The sequence below is a fragment of the Jaculus jaculus genome, chromosome 4 (assembly GCF_020740685.1).
Source record: "Jaculus jaculus isolate mJacJac1 chromosome 4, mJacJac1.mat.Y.cur, whole genome shotgun sequence".
NCBI classification, from domain to species: domain Eukaryota; kingdom Metazoa; phylum Chordata; class Mammalia; order Rodentia; family Dipodidae; genus Jaculus; species Jaculus jaculus.
The window spans coordinates 9,760,001-9,771,185 of record NC_059105.1 but is presented as its reverse complement, the minus strand read 5'-3'; the positions used below and the strand labels follow the sequence as shown (position 1 = coordinate 9,771,185).

The 11,185-nt window shown below is 41.7% G+C and overlaps 1 pseudogene; it reads right to left on the bottom strand.

The window, feature by feature from the left end:
- Positions 1–3,205: 3,205 nt before the first annotated feature.
- The window catches only part of LOC123460103, a 20,617-nt pseudogene continuing 12,637 nt past the window's right edge, over positions 3,206–11,185 (bottom strand).

Below are 11,185 nucleotides of genomic sequence, written 5' to 3'. Positions count from 1 at the left end.
TTAGGAAACACTGCTGAGTTTTAGTAGCAAGGGCACAAGACAGCACATAAAATGAGATTCAGATGTGTTGATCTTGGTGTTTAGAATACAGCACATCCATTGCCCTCAGCACGTTATTCCAAGACTTTTTTTTTTTTTTTCCCCCCTGGACGAGTCAAGTTACGTCTTTAGGGAAACTGAAATCTTCAGCAATGTCTGTAGCTCTCAGGTTTTTTCATCCTCATATTGTACGTGTTAACGGGGCAATAGCATGAGTGTGGGCTCTTGGGACCTTCATTCAGCTTATATCTCCAACCATAGTGCCCAGGGCAACACGTGGCCACCTGCAGCTTTGGCCTCTGTGTCTGTGATAGCAGAGGCACAGACAACAAGACCTCTGAAGCCCCGCAATGCTCATGGCGGAGGTCAACTTGATTTTCCTCTAGGTTTCTGTAGGCTTGGAAAGAGGAACCTTTAGTACAAAGTATGGGAATCTAAACTCATGCTATGTCACTGCCACTAATCATTCAACATATGAAAGTATTATGGTTTTGTCAATTACTGATAACTAGTAGTACACAATTCTAATAGTAATTGCTTGCTTTGGTTAATGACATCTTCCTATAATTCATCCTATACACCTAAGTAAACAAATAAATGATTTTTTAATTTGCTCAGAAGATGCAGAAGGGTTAGCAGAGAACACAAGCCACACAGGGTGATTTGAAACCAGTCCCAGCCTCGTGTGAGCAGACAACTCCTCCAAAACTTGGTGCCACTGCTTTTCTGTGTGATCCTCAGATCTGCCCATAATTTACCCTATGTTTGAACAAAGAAAGCCTTGATTATAACTGCTAATCCCTGAACCAATACATTTTATACCAGCATGGGCAGAAAAGAATATGAGTTTTGCTTAATTTACTTTTATACCTACTCCTTTGTAAGACTGGCTACTAAAGAGTATAGGCTGGTGAATATTTTCCATTTGTTTTCAGACTGCCATAAGTGATATATCAATATGGGTGGATACTTTTCCACTTGGCTAATAGGTCCCCTGCACCATAATTCCATTTTCCATTTTAGTCAGGGTTGAGGACTGCGATAAAAATGTCAGAAATTATCTCAAAGCTTATCATTGACAGAAAAACAGGTTGGATTTCAGACATGCAAAATATAATCTTAAACTTCTCCAGAACATTATGAAGAAATATGATAAGTCTTGAAATTTATTTAAGGTTTATTCCCACTTCCAAAATGGATTTGAAGTGACTAAGATACTAAGAAATTTGAGCTGCAATTGAAATTCATCATTATTTGCTGTGCGGGCGGTGATTTGCTTAGTGGGGGCTTAATGGGCTGAAACATTATTTGATGAGGATTTATAAGTTCCTTTATTGCTTCTTTATTTTCACATGGTTTTCATGCGTATGGATGATTCAGAAAACAAATGCAACTGTTTATAAGCCTCCAATTTTAGGAAAGCAGGTTTCAAAATGACATCATTGAATCTGTGCACAATAATGTGTGTGGTGCCGGGCCATGGCCAGGCTGGGTGGCTTTAATTAGAAATTTGGTGTCCTTAGGCTCATAGTCTTAACAACTGATTACCGTTCGCTATTTTTTTTTTAAACTTACAGCTAATCTCTCTCAGCAGATTGATTTTTATCTAGAAGCGTAGCAAGGGGGCTGGCATTGATTCAGGCTGCTTTATGCCCATCTTGCCAGTTAAGTGGTTAGTAGGGTGGGCATGGGAGGAGAATTACTGTGCTACACAGAGTCAAGGACATACATTAAAAAGTAGGTCATGGGCTGGAGAGATGGCTTAGTGGTTAAGGCACTTGTCCCCAAAGCCAAAATACCCAGGTTCTATTCCCCATGTAAAGCCAGATGCACAAGGTGGTGCATGCTTCTGGAGTTCGTTTTCAGTGGCTAGAGGCCCTGGCACACCCATTCTGTTCCTATTTCTCTCTCTCTCCCCCCTCTTTCTCTCTCTAATAAGTAAATAAATAAAAGCACTTAAAAATAGGTCATTATCTTTGAAATCAACATGTGTTTTATTCATGTGCCTTAAGATTTCTGTCAATCAAGGGATACAATTTTTATTTCTTGAGTAGGAGCAAACTTGGCTATAATTCTTAGTTGGGTGAAAAATACAAAATAAGAAATGCATTGAGCTGGGCCTGGTGGCACACGCCTTTAATCCCAGCACTTGGGAGACAGAGGTAGGAGGATTGCCGAGAGTTCAAGGCCACCCTGAGACTCCATAGTGAATTCCAGGTCAGCCTGGGCTAGAGTGAGACCCTACCTTGAAAAACCAAAAACAAAGCAAAACCATCCAACCAAGCAAAAAAGGAAATGCATTAATAGACTATTTGAAGATGGAATCTGGTTGTTGTCTAAAAGTTTCAACTTACAAGTGGGTAAGATAAAGAAAGTACCAATAATCCAAGCTTCTAGTGTGTATCAGATGACTGTCCCAAAGCCTAGAAGCAGGAGTGAAGAAATATTCTCCTATTTTGTTCTCAATAAATAAAATAAAATAAAGGTTTAACTTTGAATGAAAACAAGACATAGGAATACTCTAACCAATTTATTTCAGTGACATTTTGTTTCATATATATTTATATCTGTAAAATGCTATGTGATAAACATTTATGCAATGACTCAAAAGATACTTTCTTTTACAAAAGCCCATAAAATAATAAGTTCTGATGCCATATATTAAACAAAATATTGTACTCATACATATCATTTCAACCTACATAACAAAATTGTTGGGATTACCAGTAGTAGGTAATTATCCTCATAATTCCAAAGAATCAAAAGCAATTACATGAAATTCAGGACATCCAGTGTCACTGCTTCAAAAAATCCGGAACTCTCTTGAAAGACCCCTCTGTTTCAGGAGCTGCCCCCTTGATTATGGGAAAAAGTGAGAACGTGGACTCCACAGATGTTTCTAATTTGGAGATGGAGGAGGCCCATGTGCCTGCATCGTAATGTTTCTTAAGGATCATGAGAATCTGTTTTCTGTCCTCCTCCTCCAAACACCATAGATCAATGTATACATAGCAGTAAGCTTTTGTAAACAGCCTCCCAAAAATCTGCAGATTGCTTCCCCACTTTTCCTTGGGGAGTTTTGGGTAAAATCTTTTATTTTTTCTCCTCAGGCAACTCTTTATTTTCCTTACCCCCTACCACCAGCCCTAAATCTCCACCTCAGGGCTCAGAGGCTGCCCCTAGGGCCAGTAGATGGTGTGAGGTGTCTTTCCAGGAACCTTGCTGGCACAGTTTAGCAGGGCCGTGTGAATGTCTTTGGCACAGGCAACCTGGGCTTTGATGATGGCCAGGTATTGAGGGTTGGGCATGCTGTCACGCCGCATTGTGTCTGGCTTGGTGGCAGCGTTAGAGAGGGCCAGACACAGACAGAGCTCCAGCTGGTCACGGAGTACACAGAACTCAGGCACTGGTCAGAGCGCTGTATGGGTCCATCACTGTTTGTTTGTTTGTTTCTTGTCTATTGTCAATGTTAGTGTTCTGAATCAAGCCCTGGGCTGCAATGTCCATCAAGGTTGGTGGCCTCTCCTTCAGCTGCAGGATGAGCATCTTGTAGCGCTGCCCAGGATGCAAGTCCACTTGCTGTTGCTGCAGGTGCCTGCTCTGGGCATGGCCCACCAGTCGCATAGATGGTTGTGGCTGCTGCTGGGGACTCTGGCCACTGGCAGAACCAGGACACCAGCAGCTGGGGAAGCCACTGCAGACTGGGGCTGGGTCCTTGTCTAGAATGCCAGAATTCTGAGTAAGATCTTACAAAGATTGGTCTCAGTTTAAAAGCATATAACAAAGTGGGGGGTTGTCGTGCCCACCTCGCCAGCAAGGAAGATGCCACAATCAGGATTCTTCTGTACACACTTTATTGGGGACTGCCAAGCTGCTAGATGCGAAGACCTCGAACTAGGAAAGGCCACGGGTTATATAGGGTTCTTGACTGCATGTCCACTAATGATTGGTTACCAAAGGATATGTGACCGCCAGTGATTGGTTACTCCCTGGATACCTCATTAGCATCTGCCCACACCAGGTCACTTGCATAAGTGCACATGCGCACTGTGCTTATTTACTTCAACTGTGACCAAGAAGAAACCAGAAACCGGCGCCATCTTGTAATGGCGTCTGCACGGCTCCTTACATCTCCCCCTTTTTTATTATCTAGACACCAAGAAACCAAATCACCGATCTAGCCTTTCCCACTTCTGGCAACAGGCGATCAAGGTTTTAAGGCCTTGGAAAACTCACAACTCACCTTATCCCGTGCAATGAGTTATTCCTCAGGGATGTGCAAAGGCTGAGTGTGAAATAAAACTAGAAGTCTTATGCCTAACCTGGTGCAATTAGAACAAGCTCTCAGGGTGCAAAGGCCACAAGACAGCTTAACAGAGGAGAGAAATGTACAGGTCAAACAATTGAAAAATTACGCACAGGCACATCAGGCAATTACCAAAGAGGCCCAGGGTAAACACCAATCCTCAGCCTCAGCTCATTATTGTTTCAGAGTTATCAACCAAGCATTAGGTGAATGTCCTGTTTCCAGTGTAGCAAATGCTTGCACTAGCATGGCATTGTCTCTGAGTCTTTGACTTTGCATCTTACAGAAACACCAAAGACATCCGACTGTAGCAGCGATCATCAACAGCATCATGGAACCCATTCCAGCCCATTCCTTCAAATAGAGGGTAGCTTTCTGTATCCAGTCTGATAATCCTGTAGCCAAAGACAAGTCCACTCGTGTCGAGTTCACATGGGTAATAGCAAGTCGAAGTTCTCGTACAGATTGATCAAATTCAGTAGTCCAGTTAGTAAGCAAATAATGTGATAGCTGGCGTGACAGATTTGCAGCATAAGTGAAATTATGATATTGAACAGAGGTTATACACAATCCAGACATTTTCCATTCACATTCCAATTGTGCCAATTGTCATAAAGTATCAACTTGTTCTTGCACTAAATCAATTCTTTGATTAACAATCATTAACCCTCCTCTTAATTGTGCATTAATAGAAGTCATGCATTACAGGTAGAGGTTTTGGGAATACTGAGAGTATTCCCCAACGGGGTTCTGTCCATGTCCCTGGCAGGTTGAACAGGGGTAATATCATCAGCACAGCAATCACGATCTTCATCCTTTTCAGGACTCTCGTTGACCACTCATGTCAGTCTGGCAGGAACCCAAATGGGATTATCTTGATCCTGTGGAAAAACACAAACAGCTCCCCTGGATCTTATTAAAACAGGATCCGGGCCCTTCCATTGATTAGATATAACATCTTTCCATTTTATTTTTTCTGAAACTGGTGATGGTGGCAGACAATGCCTGTCTGCTGCTGACCTACCCATCACGTCCAAATTTAAAAAATTAAGTGTAAAAAGAGCTAGGGAAATAGTTCCTTTAGGTCCCAATGTCATGGGGCCTATTCCCCCTTTTTGTTTATATAAATATGTCTTGAGTGTACCATGGGCAAGTTCCACAATTCCTTGTGCTTGTGGGTTATAAGGTAGTCCTGTCTTGTGTTCTACACCTAAGCGTTGACAAAATTGCTGAAAAGTCTTTGAAGTATAGGCCGGACCATTGTCTGTTTTAAGACTGTAGGGTTTTCCCCAAGCAGCCCAGGCCTCCAAGCAATGAGTGATGACATGGGACACCTTTTCCCCAGCAAGGGCCGTGGCATGTATAATACCAGAGTAAGTATCCACAGAGACATGAACATATTTCATTTTTCCAAAAGCAGGAATATGAGTTACATCCATTTGCCACAAATGTAAGGGGCGCAAGCCTCAAGGATTAACACCCAGACAAGGAGTATGTCTGAACTCTGCACAATTAGGACATTGGAGTACAATATTTCTAGCTTCAGCTCTAGTTAGCTGAAATTTATATCTTAAGGTTTGAGCAGGAACATGATACAGTTTATGAAAATCTACAGCAGCTTCGTACCTGTTTGCAACCCAAAAAAGGTGTTTTGTGGCGACATCAGCCAAATCATTAGCTCTAGCCATAGGGCCAGGCAACAGAGTGTGAGCTCGAATATGTTGTATAAAAAAGGGATGACACCTATTTCTGATAGAATTTTGAATATCATGAAAGATATGTGCTACTTTACTTTTAGCATTAATAGGTCCAGCAACTTCTAATTGTTTAACAGCATTTACAACATAATGGGAGTCTGAGATAATATTAATAGGTCTTGAAAATTGTCAAACTGTAATAGTGGATGTTTAGGATAATGGTTATCTATTTCTCCAGAAAAGGTGCATCTTAAAATGGCCCACATATCAATAGTGGCACAGAGAGTTTGAACTTGAAATGTAGTATAGGGAACAATGATTGTTTCAGGAAATTTGGCAAAATGTGTGATGGCTAGTTGAAGTCCTTTTAAAGCAAGCTCTGCAACTAACGTAGGATAATGTCCAATAACTTTTCCTGGAGAGGAATGAGAATGGACCCATAACAGAGGTCCATCCTGCCACAAAACAGCAGTGGGTAACAAGGATGATTGTTATTATACACAGAGAAAAAGTTTGATCTTCCGTTATTCTAATTAACTGAGAACTTTGTATAGTCTTTTCTATTTTTTCTAATACCTTAATAGCTTCAGGGTTAAGATTACGAGGAGAAGTAATATGAGCTTCTCCTTCTAAAATTTGAAACAAAGGCTTTAACTCAGATGTGGAAATCCTCAAAAAAGGTCTAAGCCAATTAATGTCTCCTAATAATTTTTGAAAATCATTTAAAGTTTTTAAATGATCTCTACGGATTGTGACCTTTTGAGGGGTAATTTTATCAGGATATATTTTTGTACCTAAGAAACTACCTATTACTCCTTCTTGTGCCTTTTCAGGAGCAATTATTAAACCTTTTAATTTTAAAGATTCATTTAATCTCGAATAAACTACTTTTAGGTCCTCTCCAGATTGCCCACATAATAAAATATCATCCATGTAATGGCAAATTTTTATTTTTGGAAATTGTTGTCTTATTGGCTTAATGGCATGAGAAACAAACAATTGACACATAGTTGGGCTATTGGCCATGCCTTGTGGCAGGACCTTCCACTGATATCTAGCATCAGGTTCCTCATGATTGACAGATGGTAAAGTAAAGGCAAATCTTTGTCTATCACTCTGATGCAAAGGGATGGAGAAAAAACAGTCTTTAATATCCACTATAATAAGTTCCCAATGTAATGGCAGAACTGACAATAAGGGCAGACCTTTTTGTATAGGTCCCATACGTCCTAACTGACTCTGCAAGATCCTTTAACTGTTTATGTCCTATGGGCTCATGATATCGGCCCTGAGCTGGATCGTCAAACACTGGAAATATTTGTTGAATTTTTCTTATTTCTTTTGGCTTACAGAAAGAAGTTCCCTCCATATATCTCGGCACTTCCCTATTTGTTAAGGGTGGGGCAGAAGGCACAACAGGCGGGTCAGGGCGATATCTCTCAGCCTGATGCCTGTCAGCTTCCTCCTCTAACAGAGTCTCATCATACAAGTCCAACTTCCCTTCGCTGTTTGAGGATTTAAAAGATCTTACAGAAGCAGTCTCAGAACTTGATGAGCTTGCCACATGTAAATGTTTGAATTCACTTAATAAAGGATATAAATTATTACCTTCTAAATCTTTAAGCTTAGTTTCCTTTTTACCACTAAACTTCATTATATTTTGTTCTTTCTTTTTATTCTGTTTTCCTTTTTGTTCCCTTTTTTCTGTTTCTGACATACTGTCCTGATGTTCCGCTAAAGTCCTCTGGCCCTCTTTCACTTTAATGAGCACACAAGGCAAGAAGAAAATCACACCAATAGGATCAACCCCCCAGGGCAGCATACCTCTCAGAAAAAAGTCCGGATCCATCCGTCCCGTGTGTCAGTTCTGAATCCTCCTAAAAACAGGGATCTTCGCTGGTGCAAGATGTCTTTGTTCCCGGGTTTCGGCACCACTTGTTGCGCCCACCTCGCCAGCAAGGAAGACGCCAAAATCAGGATTCTTCTGTACACACTTTATTGGGGACTGCCAAGCTGCTAGATGCGAAGACCTCGAACCAGGAAAGGCCACGGGTTATATAGTGTTCTTGACTGCATGTCCACTAATGATTGGTTACCAAAGGATATGTGACTGCCAGTGATTGGTTACTCCCTGGATACCTCATTAGCATCTGCCCACACCAGGTCGCTTGCGTAAGTGAACATGTGCACTGTGCTTATTTACTTCAACTGTGACCAAGAAGAAACCAGAAACTGGCGCCATCGTGTAATGGCGTCTGCACGGCTCCTTACAGGGGGTGGGTGTAGAGTTAGGGTGACTGGACCTCTGAAGGTGTAAACAGGGAAGGAAGGTTTTTCTTATCTCTTGCCTAGTTCGGTAGAACTGTTTTTCCACAAACAACCAGGACCCCTCCTGGAAGGGAGGTCTTTCATAGGATTTAAACACTGTGGTTGGTCAAGCTCAGCCCCTAGAACCTGGTACCATAGCTATTCTCTTCCTGAGTCAGCTTCTAGCCCTAACCACCCAGCTGGCCCCGTGGCTTACCTGGGCCAAAAGACAGCCCACCACCTTAAGGTTTTAAATACCTTTGCAAGGGGAGGGCAGGCTCTCTGTCTCTGATCACTTGGGAACTTCCTGCTGTGGGTGAGCTTTTCCTCGAGCTGGGCCTGGGCTGCCTCTGAAGGAGGTCCCTCTGGTCCTTACTCTCCACGTGGGTTCTTTATCTCCTCCAGCTCCCCACAAGGCAGGAGCTCCTTGAACTTTCTTTCCTCTACCCCCCCACCCCGCTTTCCTCCCAGATCCCTATGTGGTCACATGGACTTCCGGGCTCCACGTGGCCCACATGGACTTATGGGCTCCACATGGTTTACTTCCCTTCTCCCCACTTTATCTCCCCTTACCTCCCAGCTTTCCCCTTTCCACATTTCTTTGTAAAATCTGAATGCAATGTGGTATTTTAAAAATCATTCTCTTGAATCTGGAATTGCCAGTTCTTTGGTTAGTTTGCACATATGAACTCAGGGCTTAGGGTTCTAGGAAGCACCCTAACTTAATTTTTAAAACTTTTATTGACAATTCCATTCATATAGACAAATATTTCATGGTTATAAGCCCCCTTTTCCACCCTTCCCCCACTAGATACCCCTCCACTGGATCCTTCTTATTCCCAGCAAATCTCTTCTATTTTGATGTCATATTTTTTCCTCCTATCTTGTGTAGATAGCAGCAGTTACTATGATGTTATGAATACAATGGCCACTTTGTGTCTGGAAGTCAGTATTATAAGCACTTCTCCCCTTCCTTTGGCGCTTATATTCCCCTGTTTTGGTTCTTATATTATTTACGCAGATGATGTCTGAGTAGAGAGGCAGCATACTAGGGTGAAATGGACTAAGTGGGGTGAAGGGAGAGAGGATGGAGGACAGGAGTGCCTGGGAAGATAATATCTTCAATAAAAAGTTATTTCAAATCCTCTTATTACCAATACACTCCCTCTGATCTTCGAATCTACACTCTAGATCTACCACGTGGGTGCTTTCTCTCAACTCTGGGCCTGTCACCTGTGCAATTTCTCTAAACTCAGGGTAACCATGGGGTAACTCTTCTTACTCATTTTTCATTTCACATCGGAATTTCTTGGTCTCTGCTTTGATACTCTCCCCCTGCTATTCTTCCTTAAGCCACCACCAATGACCGTCTTAACTGTCTTCCATAAGGAAGTTCAGGGCAGATGCTGCATGTGTCTCTTCTAACTTGCCCTACATAAACACCTAGGTTCTATCTTCCACGTGCTTATGGCTGTGTCCCAGCTATTTCTCTTAAGTGAATCTTACGCTGTGCTTTCCACGTGAGTGCATGTTGCCTCACTTTCCACGTGTTTATGACTCTGCTGTAGCCTGGACAATGGGGAGGGGTTCTTTAGAATGCTGCTTCAGGACACGAAGTGACTCTTGCATTATCGACCTCGCAGTGGTTGTCACAGCCTGCACACACAATATTCGGCTCATCAACATGTCATCATGGCAGATGGAGGAAGGCCAGAAAAAAAAAAAAAAAAAGCAAAAGAGCTCCATATGGAAAAGGGACCAGCTGGGGGGAAAATGGGTCAATGGGATGGGAAGGGGCATATGGGACAAGAGAAAGTAATGGGGGAAGGCTGGGACCAAAATACCCAGTTTATTTTATTTGCAAGCAGAGAAAGAGAGAGAGAGAGAGATGAGAGGAGAGAGCAAGGGAGAGAGAATGGGTGCACCAGGGCCTTTAGCCACTGAAAATGAACTCCACTTTGTGCATCTGGCTTTACTTGTGTATGGGATAAAGCATTAGGCTCTGCAATCAGGCACCTTAACTGCTGACCAATCTTCCCAGCCTGATCAAAATATCTATGAAAATTACCAGTAAAAATATGTTTAAAAAGGGACAAGCTAAACATCAGGGTTTCTTCCAAACAAGGTAACAGTTGACCTAAGGTGCTCTCTTCTCTATCTTCTCCACGTTGAATCTTACAGATCAAAACTACTTCACCATTACCATTCCTTAAGTCTTTTGGTATCAATATCAGAGAAAAGATTTTTTAAAAATCCTAGAGTTAAATGAAAGTGAAAAGTCTGACTTTATAAATCCTTTGGACAATAGTAAAGACATTTCTAATTAAAGTTTGTAGCTTAAAGGTATACATTAAAAAAAAAAAAAGCCAGTGGTGGGCTGGAGAGATGGCTTAGCAGTTAAGCGCTTGCCTGTAAAGCCTAAGGACACCAGTTCAAGGCTCAATTCCCCAGGACCCATGTTAGCCTGATACACAAAGGGGCGCACGTGTCTGGAGTTCGTTTGCAGTGGCTGGAGGTCCTGGCATGCCCATTCTCTCTGCCTCTTCCTCTCTGTCTGTCACTCTCAAATAAATAATTAAAAAAACAAAATTTAAAAAAGAAAAAAAAACAGTGGTATCTCATATAAATAACCTAGCGTTATATCTTAAGGTATTAGAAAAATAAAAACAAGCCAAGTATTAAAGCAAGATATGTTAAGAAATAATAAAGACTAGGAGAAAATTAAATTACATGGACACTAAAAGAATAATACATAGATTCAATGAAGCAAAGAGTTTGTCATTTGAAAAACACAAATACAACTGACAAATTCCTAGGAAATAACCAAAAAAAAAAA